The following is a 23,020-nucleotide window of genomic DNA, read 5'->3' as shown; positions in this document are numbered from 1 at the left end:
CCATGCAAGTGGAATAATTCCCAACCGGCAGAGGTGTGTAGGCAGATACAAGCGAACGATTAGCATCCACAATTGCGCCGATTTCACGTAAATCCCACTGCACGTTCCCATTCTTTGCGTGCAGTCGGCTGCTACTGGTGTTGCTGGTTGTGACTGCTGATAACAGATGCCGTAGCAATCAATTCATGGAGTGAGTTGTATGTTTTGCGATAGTCTGTCTCTGACAACGAAGCACAGGTGATATAGGTGCGAACACAGGAAGCTTGCAGCCCCTCGCTGCCTGCAGACACAGAGCAGCCACACTAGAAGAGCGGCCTAAGCCGTAGGCGAAATGTGCTCATTCGCTTTGGCGCGACGTCGAACTATAAATAAGGCTGTCACTAGCGTGAGCGTTGCGTGAGCGTCGTGTAAAGTCGGAAAAGTCATCTGCATGGGTGATTGCCAAGTTTGGGGAGCGTTTCGTAGTACGATCAGTGCAATGGGGACGCGGAAACTTGTTGTGTCCCAGTGTTTTGCAGTTGGACGACAAGAGTTTTACACAGTAGCAAAGAGCGAGGCACTGAGTTGGCATGAACAATGGAGAGCACAATAGGGCTCGAGATGTGCTTGTTACCTCAGGTGCTGTGTGATTGTGGACAAGGAGTGAAATGGACCAATTTGTGACCGCCCTTTCAATTTAAGACGTTCAAAACAGACGGAATTTGCATTCGTAATACCAGAGCATCGAAACTACTTGGAACTCTTGTGTATATGAACGTGTCCGCGCCTTTGTATTCTGGTACCTTCGCCGCTACAAACCAACCAACCATCGTGTCCGTGCACATCAGAGTCGCAAAGAATGGAGAATAGCCAGGCTTGGTCGTGTGTGTAGTTGTAGCTCAGTTGGCAGATCGTTCGCTTAGCGTGTGAACGGTCTCGGGTTCAAGCCCCGGCTCCTCCATGTTTTGTGGTTAGTGCATGGTAAGTGTTGGTCGCGGCGAACATAAACGCACGCAAGAAGTTGCAAAACCAGCGTCACAGACTGATATGATGTATACTATCATAAGGAGAGCAAGATGTAAGTGTGGGGACCGGCTGTTATCGAGTGCAGACCTGTCTTAGGTATCACGGCTTAACGTCATTGAAGTCTAGAGGTGGACAACACGTTCGTCTTACTCAGAGCGGTGTCTGAACTCTATTTTCGACGTTATGCGTGCCACTTTCATTGTGGCCAACTACGATTCGATACAGAATGCACGAAACCTGAAAGACACCCTCACTGATTCATAGAGAGTAGTGTTTGTCTGCGGAATAATGGGAGTGCGAGGGTCTGTGACGTTGATATGACTGTATGTAGTACTACTAGTTATCGGGGAGGTGGGCGTAGCTCAGATGGTAGAGCGCTCGCTTAGTGTGCGAGAGGTACTGGGATCGGTACCCAGCGCCTCCAGAATTTTTAACACACCTACATGCGCACCTTGCCATGCAAGTGGAATAATTCCCAACCGGCAGAGGTGTGTAGGCAGATACAAGCGAACGATTAGCATCCACAATTGCGCCGATTTCACGTAAATCCCACTGCACGTTCCCATTCTTTGCGTGCAGTCGGCTGCTACTGGTGTTGCTGGTTGTGACTGCTGATAACAGATGCCGTAGCAATCAATTCATGGAGTGAGTTGTATGTTTTGCGATAGTCTGTCTCTGACAAGGAAGCACAGGTGATATAGGTGCGAACACAGGAAGCTTGCAGCCCCTCGCTGCCTGCAGACACAGAGCAGCCACACTAGAAGAGCGGCCTAAGCCGTAGGCGAAATGTGCTCATTCGCTTTGGCGCGACGTCGAACTATAAATAAGGCTGTCACTAGCGTGAGCGTTGCGTGAGCGTCGTGTAAAGTCGGAAAAGTCATCTGCATGGGTGATTGCCAAGTTTGGGGAGCGTTTCGTAGTACGATCAGTGCAATGGGGACGCGGAAACTTGTTGTGTCCCAGTGTTTTGCAGTTGGACGACAAGAGTTTTACACAGTAGCAAAGAGCGAGGCACTGAGTTGGCATGAACAATGGAGAGCACAATAGGGCTCGAGATGTGCTTGTTACCTCAGGTGCTGTGTGATTGTGGACAAGGAGTGAAATGGACCAATTTGTGACCGCCCTTTCAATTTAAGACGTTCAAAACAGACGGAATTTGCATTCGTAATACCAGAGCATCGAAACTACTTGGAACTCTTGTGTATATGAACGTGTCCGCGCCTTTGTATTCTGGTACCTTCGCCGCTACAAACCAACCAACCATCGTGTCCGTGCACATCAGAGTCGCAAAGAATGGAGAATAGCCAGGCTTGGTCGTGTGTGTAGTTGTAGCTCAGTTGGCAGATCGTTCGCTTAGCGTGTGAACGGTCTCGGGTTCAAGCCCCGGCTCCTCCATGTTTTGTGGTTAGTGCATGGTAAGTGTTGGTCGCGGCGAACATAAACGCACGCAAGAAGTTGCAAAACCAGCGTCACAGACTGATATGATGTATACTATCATAAGGAGAGCAAGATGTAAGTGTGGGGACCGGCTGTTATCGAGTGCAGACCTGTCTTAGGTATCACGGCTTAACGTCATTGAAGTCTAGAGGTGGACAACACGTTCGTCTTACTCAGAGCGGTGTCTGAACTCTATTTTCGACGTTATGCGTGCCACTTTCATTGTGGCCAACTACGATTCGATACAGAATGCACGAAACCTGAAAGACACCCTCACTGATTCATAGAGAGTAGTGTTTGTCTGCGGAATAATGGGAGTGCGAGGGTCTGTGACGTTGATATGACTGTATGTAGTACTACTAGTTATCGGGGAGGTGGGCGTAGCTCAGATGGTAGAGCGCTCGCTTAGTGTGCGAGAGGTACTGGGATCGATACCCAGCGCCTCCAGAATTTTTAACACACCTACATGCGCACCTTGCCATGCAAGTGGAATAATTCCCAACCGGCAGAGGTGTGTAGGCAGATACAAGCGAACGATTAGCATCCACAATTGCGCCGATTTCACGTAAATCCCACTGCACGTTCCCATTCTTTGCGTGCAGTCGGCTGCTACTGGTGTTGCTGGTTGTGACTGCTGATAACAGATGCCGTAGCAATCAATTCATGGAGTGAGTTGTATGTTTTGCGATAGTCTGTCTCTGACAACGAAGCACAGGTGATATAGGTGCGAACACAGGAAGCTTGCAGCCCCTCGCTGCCTGCAGACACAGAGCAGCCACACTAGAAGAGCGGCCTAAGCCGTAGGCGAAATGTGCTCATTCGCTTTGGCGCGACGTCGAACTATAAATAAGGCTGTCACTAGCGTGAGCGTTGCGTGAGCGTCGTGTAAAGTCGGAAAAGTCATCTGCATGGGTGATTGCCAAGTTTGGGGAGCGTTTCGTAGTACGATCAGTGCAATGGGGACGCGGAAACTTGTTGTGTCCCAGTGTTTTGCAGTTGGACGACAAGAGTTTTACACAGTAGCAAAGAGCGAGGCACTGAGTTGGCATGAACAATGGAGAGCACAATAGGGCTCGAGATGTGCTTGTTACCTCAGGTGCTGTGTGATTGTGGACAAGGAGTGAAATGGACCAATTTGTGACCGCCCTTTCAATTTAAGACGTTCAAAACAGACGGAATTTGCATTCGTAATACCAGAGCATCGAAACTACTTGGAACTCTTGTGTATATGAACGTGTCCGCGCCTTTGTATTCTGGTACCTTCGCCGCTACAAACCAACCAACCATCGTGTCCGTGCACATCAGAGTCGCAAAGAATGGAGAATAGCCAGGCTTGGTCGTGTGTGTAGTTGTAGCTCAGTTGGCAGATCGTTCGCTTAGCGTGTGAACGGTCTCGGGTTCAAGCCCCGGCTCCTCCATGTTTTGTGGTTAGTGCATGGTAAGTGTTGGTCGCGGCGAACATAAACGCACGCAAGAAGTTGCAAAACCAGCGTCACAGACTGATATGATGTATACTATCATAAGGAGAGCAAGATGTAAGTGTGGGGACCGGCTGTTATCGAGTGCAGACCTGTCTTAGGTATCACGGCTTAACGTCATTGAAGTCTAGAGGTGGACAACACGTTCGTCTTACTCAGAGCGGTGTCTGAACTCTATTTTCGACGTTATGCGTGCCACTTTCATTGTGGCCAACTACGATTCGATACAGAATGCACGAAACCTGAAAGACACCCTCACTGATTCATAGAGAGTAGTGTTTGTCTGCGGAATAATGGGAGTGCGAGGGTCTGTGACGTTGATATGACTGTATGTAGCACTACTAGTTATCGGGGGGGGTGGGCGTAGCTCAGATGGTAGAGCGCTCGCTTAGTGTGCGAGAGGTACTGGGATCGATACCCAGCGCCTCCTGAATTTTTAACACACCTACATGCGCACCTTGCCATGCAAGTGGAATAATTCCCAACCGGCAGAGGTGTGTAGGCAGATACAAGCGAACGATTAGCATCCACAATTGCGCCGATTTCACGTAAATCCCACTGCACGTTCCCATTCTTTGCGTGCAGTCGGCTGCTACTGGTGTTGCTGGTTGTGACTGCTGATAACAGATGCCGTAGCAATCAATTCATGGAGTGAGTTGTATGTTTTGCGATAGTCTGTCTCTGACAAGGAAGCACAGGTGATATAGGTGCGAACACAGGAAGCTTGCAGCCCCTCGCTGCCTGCAGACACAGAGCAGCCACACTAGAAGAGCGGCCTAAGCCGTAGGCGAAATGTGCTCATTCGCTTTGGCGCGACGTAGAACTATAAATAAGGCTGTCACTAGCGTGAGCGTTGCGTGAGCGTCGTGTAAAGTCGGAAAAGTCATCTGCATGGGTGATTGCCAAGTTTGGGGAGCGTTTCGTAGTACGATCAGTGCAATGGGGACGCGGAAACTTGTTGTGTCCCAGTGTTTTGCAGTTGGACGACAGGAGTTTTACACAGTAGCAAAGAGCGAGGCACTGAGTTGGCATGAACAATGGAGAGCACAATAGGGCTCGAGATGTGCTTGTTACCTCAGGTGCTGTGTGATTGTGGACAAGGAGTGAAATGGACCAATTTGTGACCGCCCTTTCAATTTAAGACGTTCAAAACAGACGGAATTTGCATTCGTAATACCAGAGCATCGAAACTACTTGGAACTCTTGTGTATATGAACGTGTCCGCGCCTTTGTATTCTGGTACCTTCGCCGCTACAAACCAACCAACCATCGTGTCCGTGCACATCAGAGTCGCAAAGAATGGAGAATAGCCAGGCTTGGTCGTGTGTGTAGATGTAGCTCAGTTGGCAGATCGTTCGCTTAGCGTGTGAACGGTCTCGGGTTCAAGCAACGGCTCTTCCATGTTTTGTGGTCAGTGCATGGTAAGTGTTGGTCGCGGCGAACATAAACGCACGCAAGAAGTTGCAAAACCAGCGTCACAGACTGATATGATGTATACTGTCATAAGGAGAGCAAGATGTAAGTGTGGGGACCGGCTGTTATCGAGTGCAGACCTGTCTTAGGTATCACGGCTTAACGTCATTGAAGTCTAGAGGTGGACAACACGTTCGTCTTACTCAGAGCGGTGTCTGAACTCTATTTTCGACGTTATGCGTGCCACTTTCATTGTGGCCAACTACGATTCGATACAGAATGCACGAAACCTGAAAGACACCCTCACTGATTCATAGAGAGTAGTGTTTGTCTGCGGAATAATGGGAGTGCGAGGGTCTGTGACGTTGATATGACTGTATGTAGCACTACTAGTTATCGGGGGGGGTGGGCGTAGCTCAGATGGTAGAGCGCTCGCTTAGTGTGCGAGAGGTACTGGGATCGATACCCAGCGCCTCCTGAATTTTTAACACACCTACATGCGCACCTTGCCATGCAAGTGGAATAATTCCCAACCGGCAGAGGTGTGTAGGCAGATACAAGCGAACGATTAGCATCCACAATTGCGCCGATTTCACGTAAATCCCACTGCACGTTCCCATTCTTTGCGTGCAGTCGGCTGCTACTGGTGTTGCTGGTTGTGACTGCTGATAACAGATGCCGTAGCAATCAATTCATGGAGTGAGTTGTATGTTTTGCGATAGTCTGTCTCTGACAAGGAAGCACAGGTGATATAGGTGCGAACACAGGAAGCTTGCAGCCCCTCGCTGCCTGCAGACACAGAGCAGCCACACTAGAAGAGCGGCCTAAGCCGTAGGCGAAATGTGCTCATTCGCTTTGGCGCGACGTCGAACTATAAATAAGGCTGTCACTAGCGTGAGCGTTGCGTGAGCGTCGTGTAAAGTCGGAAAAGTCATCTGCATGGGTGATTGCCAAGTTTGGGGAGCGTTTCGTAGTACGATCAGTGCAATGGGGACGCGGAAACTTGTTGTGTCCCAGTGTTTTGCAGTTGGACGACAGGAGTTTTACACAGTAGCAAAGAGCGAGGCACTGAGTTGGCATGAACAATGGAGAGCACAATAGGGCTCGAGATGTGCTTGTTACCTCAGGTGCTGTGTGATTGTGGACAAGGAGTGAAATGGACCAATTTGTGACCGCCCTTTCAATTTAAGACGTTCAAAACAGACGGAATTTGCATTCGTAATACCAGAGCATCGAAACTACTTGGAACTCTTGTGTATATGAACGTGTCCGCGCCTTTGTATTCTGGTACCTTCGCCGCTACAAACCAACCAACCATCGTGTCCGTGCACATCAGAGTCGCAAAGAATGGAGAATAGCCAGGCTTGGTCGTGTGTGTAGATGTAGCTCAGTTGGCAGATCGTTCGCTTAGCGTGTGAACGGTCTCGGGTTCAAGCAACGGCTCTTCCATGTTTTGTGGTCAGTGCATGGTAAGTGTTGGTCGCGGCGAACATAAACGCACGCAAGAAGTTGCAAAACCAGCGTCACAGACTGATATGATGTATACTGTCATAAGGAGAGCAAGATGTAAGTGTGGGGACCGGCTGTTATCGAGTGCAGACCTGTCTTAGGTATCACGGCTTAACGTCATTGAAGTCTAGAGGTGGACAACACGTTCGTCTTACTCAGAGCGGTGTCTGAACTCTATTTTCGACGTTATGCGTGCCACTTTCATTGTGGCCAACTACGATTCGATACAGAATGCACGAAACCTGAAAGACACCCTCACTGATTCATAGAGAGTAGTGTTTGTCTGCGGAATAATGGGAGTGCGAGGGTCTGTGACGTTGATATGACTGTATGTAGTACTACTAGTTATCGGGGAGGTGGGCGTAGCTCAGATGGTAGAGCGCTCGCTTAGTGTGCGAGAGGTACTGGGATCGATACCCAGCGCCTCCAGAATTTTTAACACACCTACATGCGCACCTTGCCATGCAAGTGGAATAATTCCCAACCGGCAGAGGTGTGTAGGCAGATACAAGCGAACGATTAGCATCCACAATTGCGCCGATTTCACGTAAATCCCACTGCACGTTCCCATTCTTTGCGTGCAGTCGGCTGCTACTGGTGTTGCTGGTTGTGACTGCTGATAACAGATGCCGTAGCAATCAATTCATGGAGTGAGTTGTATGTTTTGCGATAGTCTGTCTCTGACAACGAAGCACAGGTGATATAGGTGCGAACACAGGAAGCTTGCAGCCCCTCGCTGCCTGCAGACACAGAGCAGCCACACTAGAAGAGCGGCCTAAGCCGTAGGCGAAATGTGCTCATTCGCTTTGGCGCGACGTCGAACTATAAATAAGGCTGTCACTAGCGTGAGCGTTGCGTGAGCGTCGTGTAAAGTCGGAAAAGTCATCTGCATGGGTGATTGCCAAGTTTGGGGAGCGTTTCGTAGTACGATCAGTGCAATGGGGACGCGGAAACTTGTTGTGTCCCAGTGTTTTGCAGTTGGACGACAAGAGTTTTACACAGTAGCAAAGAGCGAGGCACTGAGTTGGCATGAACAATGGAGAGCACAATAGGGCTCGAGATGTGCTTGTTACCTCAGGTGCTGTGTGATTGTGGACAAGGAGTGAAATGGACCAATTTGTGACCGCCCTTTCAATTTAAGACGTTCAAAACAGACGGAATTTGCATTCGTAATACCAGAGCATCGAAACTACTTGGAACTCTTGTGTATATGAACGTGTCCGCGCCTTTGTATTCTGGTACCTTCGCCGCTACAAACCAACCAACCATCGTGTCCGTGCACATCAGAGTCGCAAAGAATGGAGAATAGCCAGGCTTGGTCGTGTGTGTAGTTGTAGCTCAGTTGGCAGATCGTTCGCTTAGCGTGTGAACGGTCTCGGGTTCAAGCCCCGGCTCCTCCATGTTTTGTGGTTAGTGCATGGTAAGTGTTGGTCGCGGCGAACATAAACGCACGCAAGAAGTTGCAAAACCAGCGTCACAGACTGATATGATGTATACTATCATAAGGAGAGCAAGATGTAAGTGTGGGGACCGGCTGTTATCGAGTGCAGACCTGTCTTAGGTATCACGGCTTAACGTCATTGAAGTCTAGAGGTGGACAACACGTTCGTCTTACTCAGAGCGGTGTCTGAACTCTATTTTCGACGTTATGCGTGCCACTTTCATTGTGGCCAACTACGATTCGATACAGAATGCACGAAACCTGAAAGACACCCTCACTGATTCATAGAGAGTAGTGTTTGTCTGCGGAATAATGGGAGTGCGAGGGTCTGTGACGTTGATATGACTGTATGTAGCACTACTAGTTATCGGGGGGGGTGGGCGTAGCTCAGATGGTAGAGCGCTCGCTTAGTGTGCGAGAGGTACTGGGATCGATACCCAGCGCCTCCTGAATTTTTAACACACCTACATGCGCACCTTGCCATGCAAGTGGAATAATTCCCAACCGGCAGAGGTGTGTAGGCAGATACAAGCGAACGATTAGCATCCACAATTGCGCCGATTTCACGTAAATCCCACTGCACGTTCCCATTCTTTGCGTGCAGTCGGCTGCTACTGGTGTTGCTGGTTGTGACTGCTGATAACAGATGCCGTAGCAATCAATTCATGGAGTGAGTTGTATGTTTTGCGATAGTCTGTCTCTGACAAGGAAGCACAGGTGATATAGGTGCGAACACAGGAAGCTTGCAGCCCCTCGCTGCCTGCAGACACAGAGCAGCCACACTAGAAGAGCGGCCTAAGCCGTAGGCGAAATGTGCTCATTCGCTTTGGCGCGACGTAGAACTATAAATAAGGCTGTCACTAGCGTGAGCGTTGCGTGAGCGTCGTGTAAAGTCGGAAAAGTCATCTGCATGGGTGATTGCCAAGTTTGGGGAGCGTTTCGTAGTACGATCAGTGCAATGGGGACGCGGAAACTTGTTGTGTCCCAGTGTTTTGCAGTTGGACGACAGGAGTTTTACACAGTAGCAAAGAGCGAGGCACTGAGTTGGCATGAACAATGGAGAGCACAATAGGGCTCGAGATGTGCTTGTTACCTCAGGTGCTGTGTGATTGTGGACAAGGAGTGAAATGGACCAATTTGTGACCGCCCTTTCAATTTAAGACGTTCAAAACAGACGGAATTTGCATTCGTAATACCAGAGCATCGAAACTACTTGGAACTCTTGTGTATATGAACGTGTCCGCGCCTTTGTATTCTGGTACCTTCGCCGCTACAAACCAACCAACCATCGTGTCCGTGCACATCAGAGTCGCAAAGAATGGAGAATAGCCAGGCTTGGTCGTGTGTGTAGATGTAGCTCAGTTGGCAGATCGTTCGCTTAGCGTGTGAACGGTCTCGGGTTCAAGCAACGGCTCCTCCATGTTTTGTGGTCAGTGCATGGTAAGTGTTGGTCGCGGCGAACATAAACGCACGCAAGAAGTTGCAAAACCAGCGTCACAGACTGATATGATGTATACTGTCATAAGGAGAGCAAGATGTAAGTGTGGGGACCGGCTGTTATCGAGTGCAGACCTGTCTTAGGTATCACGGCTTAACGTCATTGAAGTCTAGAGGTGGACAACACGTTCGTCTTACTCAGAGCGGTGTCTGAACTCTATTTTCGACGTTATGCGTGCCACTTTCATTGTGGCCAACTACGATTCGATACAGAATGCACGAAACCTGAAAGACACCCTCACTGATTCATAGAGAGTAGTGTTTGTCTGCGGAATAATGGGAGTGCGAGGGTCTGTGACGTTGATATGACTGTATGTAGCACTACTAGTTATCGGGGGGGGTGGGCGTAGCTCAGATGGTAGAGCGCTCGCTTAGTGTGCGAGAGGTACTGGGATCGATACCCAGCGCCTCCTGAATTTTTAACACACCTACATGCGCACCTTGCCATGCAAGTGGAATAATTCCCAACCGGCAGAGGTGTGTAGGCAGATACAAGCGAACGATTAGCATCCACAATTGCGCCGATTTCACGTAAATCCCACTGCACGTTCCCATTCTTTGCGTGCAGTCGGCTGCTACTGGTGTTGCTGGTTGTGACTGCTGATAACAGATGCCGTAGCAATCAATTCATGGAGTGAGTTGTATGTTTTGCGATAGTCTGTCTCTGACAAGGAAGCACAGGTGATATAGGTGCGAACACAGGAAGCTTGCAGCCCCTCGCTGCCTGCAGACACAGAGCAGCCACACTAGAAGAGCGGCCTAAGCCGTAGGCGAAATGTGCTCATTCGCTTTGGCGCGACGTAGAACTATAAATAAGGCTGTCACTAGCGTGAGCGTCGTGTAAAGTCGGAAAAGTCATCTGCATGGGTGATTGCCAAGTTTGGGGAGCGTTTCGTAGTACGATCAGTGCAATGGGGACGCGGAAACTTGTTGTGTCCCAGTGTTTTGCAGTTGGACGACAAGAGTTTTACACAGTAGCAAAGAGCGAGGCACTGAGTTGGCATGAACAATGGAGAGCACAATAGGGCTCGAGATGTGCTTGTTACCTCAGGTGCTGTGTGATTGTGGACAAGGAGTGAAATGGACCAATTTGTGACCGCCCTTTCAATTTAAGACGTTCAAAACAGACGGAATTTGCATTCGTAATACCAGAGCATCGAAACTACTTGGAACTCTTGTGTATATGAACGTGTCCGCGCCTTTGTATTCTGGTACCTTCGCCGCTACAAAGCAACCAACCATCGTGTCCGTGCACATCAGAGTCGCAAAGAATGGAGAATAGCCAGGCTTGGTCGTGTGTGTAGTTGTAGCTCAGTTGGCAGATCGTTCGCTTAGCGTGTGAACGGTCTCGGGTTCAAGCCCCGGCTCCTCCATGTTTTGTGGTTAGTGCATGGTAAGTGTTGGTCGCGGCGAACATAAACGCACGCAAGAAGTTGCAAAACCAGCGTCACAGACTGATATGATGTATACTGTCATAAGGAGAGCAAGATGTAAGTGTGGGGACCGGCTGTTATCGAGTGCAGACCTGTCTTAGGTATCACGGCTTAACGTCATTGAAGTCTAGAGGTGGACAACACGTTCGTCTTACTCAGAGCGGTGTCTGAACTCTATTTTCGACGTTATGCGTGCCACTTTCATTGTGGCCAACTACGATTCGATACAGAATGCACGAAACCTGAAAGACACCCTCACTGATTCATAGAGAGTAGTGTTTGTCTGCGGAATAATGGGAGTGCGAGGGTCTGTGACGTTGATATGACTGTATGTAGCACTACTAGTTATCGGGGGGGGTGGGCGTAGCTCAGATGGTAGAGCGCTCGCTTAGTGTGCGAGAGGTACTGGGATCGATACCCAGCGCCTCCTGAATTTTTAACACACCTACATGCGCACCTTGCCATGCAAGTGGAATAATTCCCAACCGGCAGAGGTGTGTAGGCAGATACAAGCGAACGATTAGCATCCACAATTGCGCCGATTTCACGTAAATCCCACTGCACGTTCCCATTCTTTGCGTGCAGTCGGCTGCTACTGGTGTTGCTGGTTGTGACTGCTGATAACAGATGCCGTAGCAATCAATTCATGGAGTGAGTTGTATGTTTTGCGATAGTCTGTCTCTGACAAGGAAGCACAGGTGATATAGGTGCGAACACAGGAAGCTTGCAGCCCCTCGCTGCCTGCAGACACAGAGCAGCCACACTAGAAGAGCGGCCTAAGCCGTAGGCGAAATGTGCTCATTCGCTTTGGCGCGACGTAGAACTATAAATAAGGCTGTCACTAGCGTGAGCGTCGTGTAAAGTCGGAAAAGTCATCTGCATGGGTGATTGCCAAGTTTGGGGAGCGTTTCGTAGTACGATCAGTGCAATGGGGACGCGGAAACTTGTTGTGTCCCAGTGTTTTGCAGTTGGACGACAGGAGTTTTACACAGTAGCAAAGAGCGAGGCACTGAGTTGGCATGAACAATGGAGAGCACAATAGGGCTCGAGATGTGCTTGTTACCTCAGGTGCTGTGTGATTGTGGACAAGGAGTGAAATGGACCAATTTGTGACCGCCCTTTCAATTTAAGACGTTCAAAACAGACGGAATTTGCATTCGTAATACCAGAGCATCGAAACTACTTGGAACTCTTGTGTATATGAACGTGTCCGCGCCTTTGTATTCTGGTACCTTCGCCGCTACAAACCAACCAACCATCGTGTCCGTGCACATCAGAGTCGCAAAGAATGGAGAATAGCCAGGCTTGGTCGTGTGTGTAGATGTAGCTCAGTTGGCAGATCGTTCGCTTAGCGTGTGAACGGTCTCGGGTTCAAGCAACGGCTCCTCCATGTTTTGTGGTCAGTGCATGGTAAGTGTTGGTCGCGGCGAACATAAACGCACGCAAGAAGTTGCAAAACCAGCGTCACAGACTGATATGATGTATACTGTCATAAGGAGAGCAAGATGTAAGTGTGGGGACCGGCTGTTATCGAGTGCAGACCTGTCTTAGGTATCACGGCTTAACGTCATTGAAGTCTAGAGGTGGACAACACGTTCGTCTTACTCAGAGCGGTGTCTGAACTCTATTTTCGACGTTATGCGTGCCACTTTCATTGTGGCCAACTACGATTCGATACAGAATGCACGAAACCTGAAAGACACCCTCACTGATTCATAGAGAGTAGTGTTTGTCTGCGGAATAATGGGAGTGCGAGGGTCTGTGACGTTGATATGACTGTATGTAGCACTACTAGTTATCGGGGGGGTGGGCGTAGCTCAGATGGTAGAGCGCTCGCTTAGTGTGCGAGAGGTACTGGGATCGATACCCAGCGCCTCCAGAATTTTTAACACACCTACATGCGCACCTTGCCATGCAAGTGGAATAATTCCCAACCGGCAGAGGTGTGTAGGCAGATACAAGCGAACGATTAGCATCCACAATTGCGCCGATTTCACGTAAATCCCACTGCACGTTCCCATTCTTTGCGTGCAGTCGGCTGCTACTGGTGTTGCTGGTTGTGACTGCTGATAACAGATGCCGTAGCAATCAATTCATGGAGTGAGTTGTATGTTTTGCGATAGTCTGTCTCTGACAAGGAAGCACAGGTGATATAGGTGCGAACACAGGAAGCTTGCAGCCCCTCGCTGCCTGCAGACACAGAGCAGCCACACTAGAAGAGCGGCCTAAGCCGTAGGCGAAATGTGCTCATTCGCTTTGGCGCGACGTCGAACTATAAATAAGGCTGTCACTAGCGTGAGCGTTGCGTGAGCGTCGTGTAAAGTCGGAAAAGTCATCTGCATGGGTGATTGCCAAGTTTGGGGAGCGTTTCGTAGTACGATCAGTGCAATGGGGACGCGGAAACTTGTTGTGTCCCAGTGTTTTGCAGTTGGACGACAAGAGTTTTACACAGTAGCAAAGAGCGAGGCACTGAGTTGGCATGAACAATGGAGAGCACAATAGGGCTCGAGATGTGCTTGTTACCTCAGGTGCTGTGTGATTGTGGACAAGGAGTGAAATGGACCAATTTGTGACCGCCCTTTCAATTTAAGACGTTCAAAACAGACGGAATTTGCATTCGTAATACCAGAGCATCGAAACTACTTGGAACTCTTGTGTATATGAACGTGTCCGCGCCTTTGTATTCTGGTACCTTCGCCGCTACAAACCAACCAACCATCGTGTCCGTGCACATCAGAGTCGCAAAGAATGGAGAATAGCCAGGCTTGGTCGTGTGTGTAGATGTAGCTCAGTTGGCAGATCGTTCGCTTAGCGTGTGAACGGTCTCGGGTTCAAGCAACGGCTCCTCCATGTTTTGTGGTCAGTGCATGGTAAGTGTTGGTCGCGGCGAACATAAACGCACGCAAGAAGTTGCAAAACCAGCGTCACAGACTGATATGATGTATACTGTCATAAGGAGAGCAAGATGTAAGTGTGGGGACCGGCTGTTATCGAGTGCAGACCTGTCTTAGGTATCACGGCTTAACGTCATTGAAGTCTAGAGGTGGACAACACGTTCGTCTTACTCAGAGCGGTGTCTGAACTCTATTTTCGACGTTATGCGTGCCACTTTCATTGTGGCCAACTACGATTCGATACAGAATGCACGAAACCTGAAAGACACCCTCACTGATTCATAGAGAGTAGTGTTTGTCTGCGGAATAATGGGAGTGCGAGGGTCTGTGACGTTGATATGACTGTATGTAGCACTACTAGTTATCGGGGGGGTGGGCGTAGCTCAGATGGTAGAGCGCTCGCTTAGTGTGCGAGAGGTACTGGCATCGATACCCAGCGCCTCCAGAATTTTTAACACACCTACATGCGCACCTTGCCATGCAAGTGGAATAATTCCCAACCGGCAGAGGTGTGTAGGCAGATACAAGCGAACGATTAGCATCCACAATTGCGCCGATTTCACGTAAATCCCACTGCACGTTTCCATTCTTTGCGTGCAGTCGGCTGCTACTGGTGTTGCTGGTTGTGACTGCTGATAACAGATGCCGTAGCAATCAATTCATGGAGTGAGTTGTATGTTTTGCGATAGTCTGTCTCTGACAAGGAAGCACAGGTGATATAGGTGCGAACACAGAAAGCTTGCAGCCCCTCGCTGCCTGCAGACACAGAGCAGCCACACTAGAAGAGCGGCCTAAGCCGTAGGCGAAAGGTGCTCATTCGCTTTGGCGCGACGTCGAACTATAAATAAGGCTGTCACTAGCGTGAGCGTTGCGTGAGCGTCGTGTAAAGTCGGAAAAGTCATCTGCATGGGTGATTGCCAAGTTTGGGGAGCGTTTCGTAGTACGATCAGTGCAATGGGGACGCGGAAACTTGTTGTGTCCCAGTGTTTTGCAGTTGGACGACAAGAGTTTTACACAGTAGCAAAGAGCGAGGCACTGAGTTGGCATGAACAATGGAGAGCACAATAGGGCTCGAGATGTGCTTGTTACCTCAGGTGCTGTGTGATTGTGGACAAGGAGTGAAATGGACCAATTTGTGACCGCCCTTTCAATTTAAGACGTTCAAAACAGACGGAATTTGCATTCGTAATACCAGAGCATCGAAACTACTTGGAACTCTTGTGTATATGAACGTGTCCGCGCCTTTGTATTCTGGTACCTTCGCCGCTACAAACCAACCAACCATCGTGTCCGTGCACATCAGAGTCGCAAAGAATGGAGAATAGCCAGGCTTGGTCGTGTGTGTAGATGTAGCTCAGTTGGCAGATCGTTCGCTTAGCGTGTGAACGGTCTCGGGTTCAAGCAACGGCTCCTCCATGTTTTGTGGTCAGTGCATGGTAAGTGTTGGTCGCGGCGAACATAAACGCACGCAAGAAGTTGCAAAACCAGCGTCACAGACTGATATGATGTATACTGTCATAAGGAGAGCAAGATGTAAGTGTGGGGACCGGCTGTTATCGAGTGCAGACCTGTCTTAGGTATCACGGCTTAACGTCATTGAAGTCTAGAGGTGGACAACACGTTCGTCTTACTCAGAGCGGTGTCTGAACTCTATTTTCGACGTTATGCGTGCCACTTTCATTGTGGCCAACTACGATTCGATACAGAATGCACGAAACCTGAAAGACACCCTCACTGATTCATAGAGAGTAGTGTTTGTCTGCGGAATAATGGGAGTGCGAGGGTCTGTGACGTTGATATGACTGTATGTAGCACTACTAGTTATCGGGGGGGTGGGCGTAGCTCAGATGGTAGAGCGCTCGCTTAGTGTGCGAGAGGTACTGGGATCGATACCCAGCGCCTCCTGAATTTTTAACACACCTACATGCGCACCTTGCCATGCAAGTGGAATAATTCCCAACCGGCAGAGGTGTGTAGGCAGATACAAGCGAACGATTAGCATCCACAATTGCGCCGATTTCACGTAAATCCCACTGCACGTTCCCATTCTTTGCGTGCAGTCGGCTGCTACTGGTGTTGCTGGTTGTGACTGCTGATAACAGATGCCGTAGCAATCAATTCATGGAGTGAGTTGTATGTTTTGCGATAGTCTGTCTCTGACAAGGAAGCACAGGTGATATAGGTGCGAACACAGGAAGCTTGCAGCCCCTCGCTGCCTGCAGACACAGAGCAGCCACACTAGAAGAGCGGCCTAAGCCGTAGGCGAAATGTGCTCATTCGCTTTGGCGCGACGTCGAACTATAAATAAGGCTGTCACTAGCGTGAGCGTTGCGTGAGCGTCGTGTAAAGTCGGAAAAGTCATCTGCATGGGTGATTGCCAAGTTTGGGGAGCGTTTCGTAGTACGATCAGTGCAATGGGGACGCGGAAACTTGTTGTGTCCCAGTGTTTTGCAGTTGGACGACAAGAGTTTTACACAGTAGCAAAGAGCGAGGCACTGAGTTGGCATGAACAATGGAGAGCACAATAGGGCTCGAGATGTGCTTGTTACCTCAGGTGCTGTGTGATTGTGGACAAGGAGTGAAATGGACCAATTTGTGACCGCCCTTTCAATTTAAGACGTTCAAAACAGACGGAATTTGCATTCGTAATACCAGAGCATCGAAACTACTTGGAACTCTTGTGTATATGAACGTGTCCGCGCCTTTGTATTCTGGTACCTTCGCCGCTACAAACCAACCAACCATCGTGTCCGTGCACATCAGAGTCGCAAAGAATGGAGAATAGCCAGGCTTGGTCGTGTGTGTAGATGTAGCTCAGTTGGCAGATCGTTCGCTTAGCGTGTGAACGGTCTCGGGTTCAAGCAACGGCTCCTCCATGTTTTGTGGTCAGTGCATGGTAAGTGTTGGTCGCGGCGAACATAAACGCACGCAAGAAGTTGCAAAACCAGCGTCACAGACTGATATGATGTATACTGTCATAAGGAGAGCAAGATGTAAGTGTGGGGACCGGCTGTTATCGAGTGCAGACCTGTCTTAGGTATCACGGCTTAACGTCATTGAAGTCTAGAGGTGGACAACACGTTCGTCTTACTCAGAGCGGTGTCTGAACTCTATTTTCGACGTTATGCGTGCCACTTTCATTGTGGCCAACTACGATTCGATACAGAATGCACGAAACCTGAAAGACACCCTCACTGATTCATAGAGAGTAGTGTTTGTCTGCGGAATAATGGGAGTGCGAGGGTCTGTGACGTTGATATGACTGTATGTAGCACTACTAGTTATCGGGGGGGTGGGCGTAGCTCAGATGGTAGAGCGCTCGCTTAGTGTGCGAGAGGTACTGGGATCGATACCCAGCGCCTCCAGAATTTTTAACACACCTACATGCGCACCTTGCCATGCAAGTGGAATAATTCCCAACCGGCAGAGGTGTGTAGGCAGATACAAGCGAACGATTAGCATCCACAATTGCGCCGATTTCACGTAAATCCCACTGCACGTTCCCATTCTTTGCGTGCAGTCGGCTGCTACTGGTGTTGCTGGTTGTGACTGCTGATAACAGATGCCGTAGCAATCAATTCATGGAGTGAGTTGTATGTTTTGCGATAGTCTGTCTCTGACAAGGAAGCACAGGTGATATAGGTGCGAACACAGAAAGCTTGCAGCCCCTCGCTGCCTGCAGACACAGAGCAGCCACACTAGAAGAGCGGCCTAAGCCGTAGGCGAAAGGTGCTCATTCGCTTTGGCGCGACGTCGAACTATAAATAAGGCTGTCACTAGCGTGAGCGTTGCGTGAGCGTCGTGTAAAGTCGGAAAAGTCATCTGCATGGGTGATTGCCAAGTTTGGGGAGCGTTTCGTAGTACGATCAGTGCAATGGGGACGCGGAAACTTGTTGTGTCCCAGTGTTTTGCAGTTGGACGACAAGAGTTTTACACAGTAGCAAAGAGCGAGGCACTGAGTTGGCATGAACAATGGAGAGCACAATAGGGCTCGAGATGTGCTTGTTACCTCAGGTGCTGTGTGATTGTGGACAAGGAGTGAAATGGACCAATTTGTGACCGCCCTTTCAATTTAAGACGTTCAAAACAGACGGAATTTGCATTCGTAATACCAGAGCATCGAAACTACTTGGAACTCTTGTGTATATGAACGTGTCCGCGCCTTTGTATTCTGGTACCTTCGCCGCTACAAACCAACCAACCATCGTGTCCGTGCACATCAGAGTCGCAAAGAATGGAGAATAGCCAGGCTTGGTCGTGTGTGTAGATGTAGCTCAGTTGGCAGATCGTTCGCTTAGCGTGTGAACGGTCTCGGGTTCAAGCAACGGCTCCTCCATGTTTTGTGGTCAGTGCATGGTAAGTGTTGGTCGCGGCGAACATAAACGCACGCAAGAAGTTGCAAAACCAGCGTCACAGACTGATATGATGTATACTGTCATAAGGAGAGCAAGATGTAAGTGTGGGGACCGGCTGTTATCGAGTGCAGACCTGTCTTAGGTATCACGGCTTAACGTCATTGAAGTCTAGAGGTGGACAACACGTTCGTCTTACTCAGAGCGGTGTCTGAACTCTATTTTCGACGTTATGCGTGCCACTTTCATTGTGGCCAACTACGATTCGATACAGAATGCACGAAACCTGAAAGACACCCTCACTGATTCATAGAGAGTAGTGTTTGTCTGCGGAATAATGGGAGTGCGAGGGTCTGTGACGTTGATATGACTGTATGTAGCACTACTAGTTATCGGGGGGGTGGGCGTAGCTCAGATGGTAGAGCGCTCGCTTAGTGTGCGAGAGGTACTGGCATCGATACCCAGCGCCTCCAGAATTTTTAACACACCTACATGCGCACCTTGCCATGCAAGTGGAATAATTCCCAACCGGCAGAGGTGTGTAGGCAGATACAAGCGAACGATTAGCATCCACAATTGCGCCGATTTCACGTAAATCCCACTGCACGTTCCCATTCTTTGCGTGCAGTCGGCTGCTACTGGTGTTGCTGGTTGTGACTGCTGATAACAGATGCCGTAGCAATCAATTCATGGAGTGAGTTGTATGTTTTGCGATAGTCTGTCTCTGACAAGGAAGCACAGGTGATATAGGTGCGAACACAGAAAGCTTGCAGCCCCTCGCTGCCTGCAGACACAGAGCAGCCACACTAGAAGAGCGGCCTAAGCCGTAGGCGAAAGGTGCTCATTCGCTTTGGCGCGACGTCGAACTATAAATAAGGCTGTCACTAGCGTGAGCGTTGCGTGAGCGTCGTGTAAAGTCGGAAAAGTCATCTGCATGGGTGATTGCCAAGTTTGGGGAGCGTTTCGTAGTACGATCAGTGCAATGGGGACGCGGAAACTTGTTGTGTCCCAGTGTTTTGCAGTTGGACGACAAGAGTTTTACACAGTAGCAAAGAGCGAGGCACTGAGTTGGCATGAACAATGGAGAGCACAATAGGGCTCGAGATGTGCTTGTTACCTCAGGTGCTGTGTGATTGTGGACAAGGAGTGAAATGGACCAATTTGTGACCGCCCTTTCAATTTAAGACGTTCAAAACAGACGGAATTTGCATTCGTAATACCAGAGCATCGAAACTACTTGGAACTCTTGTGTATATGAACGTGTCCGCGCCTTTGTATTCTGGTACCTTCGCCGCTACAAACCAACCAACCATCGTGTCCGTGCACATCAGAGTCGCAAAGAATGGAGAATAGCCAGGCTTGGTCGTGTGTGTAGATGTAGCTCAGTTGGCAGATCGTTCGCTTAGCGTGTGAACGGTCTCGGGTTCAAGCAACGGCTCCTCCATGTTTTGTGGTCAGTGCATGGTAAGTGTTGGTCGCGGCGAACATAAACGCACGCAAGAAGTTGCAAAACCAGCGTCACAGACTGATATGATGTATACTGTCATAAGGAGAGCAAGATGTAAGTGTGGGGACCGGCTGTTATCGAGTGCAGACCTGTCTTAGGTATCACGGCTTAACGTCATTGAAGTCTAGAGGTGGACAACACGTTCGTCTTACTCAGAGCGGTGTCTGAACTCTATTTTCGACGTTATGCGTGCCACTTTCATTGTGGCCAACTACGATTCGATACAGAATGCACGAAACCTGAAAGACACCCTCACTGATTCATAGAGAGTAGTGTTTGTCTGCGGAATAATGGGAGTGCGAGGGTCTGTGACGTTGATATGACTGTATGTAGCACTACTAGTTATCGGGGGGGTGGGCGTAGCTCAGATGGTAGAGCGCTCGCTTAGTGTGCGAGAGGTACTGGGATCGATACCCAGCGCCTCCTGAATTTTTAACACACCTACATGCGCACCTTGCCATGCAAGTGGAATAATTCCCAACCGGCAGAGGTGTGTAGGCAGATACAAGCGAACGATTAGCATCCACAATTGCGCCGATTTCACGTAAATCCCACTGCACGTTCCCATTCTTTGCGTGCAGTTGGCTGCTACTGGTGTTGCTGGTTGTGACTGCTGATAACAGATGCCGTAGCAATCAATTCATGGAGTGAGTTGTATGTTTTGCGATAGTCTGTCTCTGACAAGGAAGCACAGGTGATATAGGTGCGAACACAGGAAGCTTGCAGCCCCTCGCTGCCTGCAGACACAGAGCAGCCACACTAGAAGAGCGGCCTAAGCCGTAGGCGAAATGTGCTCATTCGCTTTGGCGCGACGTCGAACTATAAATAAGGCTGTCACTAGCGTGAGCGTTGCGTGAGCGTCGTGTAAAGTCGGAAAAGTCATCTGCATGGGTGATTGCCAAGTTTGGGGAGCGTTTCGTAGTACGATCAGTGCAATGGGGACGCGGAAACTTGTTGTGTCCCAGTGTTTTGCAGTTGGACGACAAGAGTTTTACACAGTAGCAAAGAGCGAGGCACTGAGTTGGCATGAACAATGGAGAGCACAGTAGGGCTCGAGATGTGCTTGTTACCTCAGGTGCTGTGTGATTGTGGACAAGGAGTGAAATGGACCAATTTGTGACCGCCCTTTCAATTTAAGACGTTCAAAACAGACGGAATTTGCATTCGTAATACCAGAGCATCGAAACTACTTGGAACTCTTGTGTATATGAACGTGTCCGCGCCTTTGTATTCTGGTACCTTCGCCGCTACAAACCAACCAACCATCGTGTCCGTGCACATCAGAGTCGCAAAGAATGGAGAATAGCCAGGCTTGGTCGTGTGTGTAGTTGTAGCTCAGTTGGCAGATCGTTCGCTTAGCGTGTGAACGGTCTCGGGTTCAAGCAACGGCTCCTCCATGTTTTGTGGTCAGTGCATGGTAAGTGTTGGTCGCGGCGAACATAAACGCACGCAAGAAGTTGCAAAACCAGCGTCACAGACTGATATGATGTATACTGTCATAAGGAGAGCAAGATGTAAGTGTGGGGACCGGCTGTTATCGAGTGCAGACCTGTCTTAGGTATCACGGCTTAACGTCATTGAAGTCTAGAGGTGGACAACACGTTCGTCTTACTCAGAGCGGTGTCTGAACTCTATTTTCGACGTTATGCGTGCCACTTTCATTGTGGCCAACTACGATTCGATACAGAATGCACGAAACCTGAAAGACACCCTCACTGATTCATAGAGAGTAGTGTTTGTCTGCGGAATAATGGGAGTGCGAGGGTCTGTGACGTTGATATGACTGTATGTAGCACTACTAGTTACCGGGGGGGTGGGCGTAGCTCAGATGGTAGAGCGCTCGCTTAGTGTGCGAGAGGTACTGGGATCGATACCCAGCGCCTCCAGAATTTTTAACACACCTACATGCGCACCTTGCCATGCAAGTGGAATAATTCCCAACCGGCAGAGGTGTGTAGGCAGATACAAGTGAACGATTAGCATCCACAATTGCGCCGATTTCACGTAAATCCCACTGCACGTTCCCATTCTTTGCGTGCAGTCGGCTGCTACTGGTGTTGCTGGTTGTGACTGCTGATAACAGATGCCGTAGCAATCAATTCATGGAGTGAGTTGTATGTTTTGCGATAGTCTGTCTCTGACAAGGAAGCACAGGTGATATAGGTGCGAACACAGGAAGCTTGCAGCCCCTCGCTGCCTGCAGACACAGAGCAGCCACACTAGAAGAGCGGCCTAAGCCGTAGGCGAAAGGTGCTCATTCGCTTTGGCGCGACGTCGAACTATAAATTAGGCTGTCACTAGCGTGAGCGTCGTGTAAAGTCGGAAAAGTCATCTGCATGGGTGATTGCCAAGTTTGGGGAGCGTTTCGTAGTACGATCAGTGCAATGGGGACGCGGAAACTTGTTGTGTCCCAGTGTTTTGCAGTTGGACGACAAGAGTTTTACACAGTAGCAAAGAGCGAGGCACTGAGTTGGCATGAACAATGGAGAGCACAATAGGGCTCGAGATGTGCTTGTTACCTCAGGTGCTGTGTGATTGTGGACAAGGAGTGAAATGGACCAATTTGTGACCGCCCTTTCAATTTAAGACGTTCAAAACAGACGGAATTTGCATTCGTAATACCAGAGCATCGAAACTACTTGGAACTCTTGTGTATATGAACGTGTCCGCGCCTTTGTATTCTGGTACCTTCGCCGCTACAAACCAACCAACCATCGTGTCCGTGCACATCAGAGTCGCAAAGAATGGAGAATAGCCAGGCTTGGTCGTGTGTGTAGATGTAGCTCAGTTGGCAGATCGTTCGCTTAGCGTGTGAACGGTCTCGGGTTCAAGCAACGGCTCCTCCATGTTTTGTGGTCAGTGCATGGTAAGTGTTGGTCGCGGCGAACATAAACGCACGCAAGAAGTTGCAAAACCAGCGTCACAGACTGATATGATGTATACTGTCATAAGGAGAGCAAGATGTAAGTGTGGGGACCGGCTGTTATCGAGTGCAGACCTGTCTTAGGTATCACGGCTTAACGTCATTGAAGTCTAGAGGTGGACAACACGTTC

The 23,020-nt window shown here is 49.4% G+C and overlaps 5 non-coding genes across 5 annotated transcripts; all 5 read left to right on the top strand.

The window, feature by feature from the left end:
- Window positions 1-2,815: 2,815 nt before the first annotated feature.
- Trnat-agu (transfer RNA threonine (anticodon AGU)) lies at window positions 2,816-2,889 on the top strand. Its single transcript has one exon. It is a non-coding gene; the product is annotated as a tRNA-Thr (tRNA).
- A 4,308-nt stretch (window positions 2,890-7,197) lies between these two features.
- Window positions 7,198-7,271, top strand: Trnat-agu (transfer RNA threonine (anticodon AGU)). The gene has a single exon. It is a non-coding gene; the product is annotated as a tRNA-Thr (tRNA).
- A 5,747-nt stretch (window positions 7,272-13,018) lies between these two features.
- On the top strand, window positions 13,019-13,092 carry Trnat-agu (transfer RNA threonine (anticodon AGU)). The gene has a single exon. It is a non-coding gene; the product is annotated as a tRNA-Thr (tRNA).
- Window positions 13,093-17,398: 4,306 nt separating this feature from the next.
- On the top strand, window positions 17,399-17,472 carry Trnat-agu (transfer RNA threonine (anticodon AGU)). Its single transcript has one exon. It is a non-coding gene; the product is annotated as a tRNA-Thr (tRNA).
- Window positions 17,473-21,778: 4,306 nt separating this feature from the next.
- Trnat-agu (transfer RNA threonine (anticodon AGU)) lies at window positions 21,779-21,852 on the top strand. Its single transcript has one exon. It is a non-coding gene; the product is annotated as a tRNA-Thr (tRNA).
- Window positions 21,853-23,020: the final 1,168 nt, after the last annotated feature.

The sequence above is a fragment of the Schistocerca gregaria genome, unplaced genomic scaffold (assembly GCF_023897955.1).
Source record: "Schistocerca gregaria isolate iqSchGreg1 unplaced genomic scaffold, iqSchGreg1.2 ptg000180l, whole genome shotgun sequence".
Lineage (NCBI taxonomy): Eukaryota > Metazoa > Arthropoda > Insecta > Orthoptera > Acrididae > Schistocerca > Schistocerca gregaria.
Note: the sequence above shows the minus strand (reverse complement) of the source record. Positions and strands in the feature narration are given on the sequence as shown.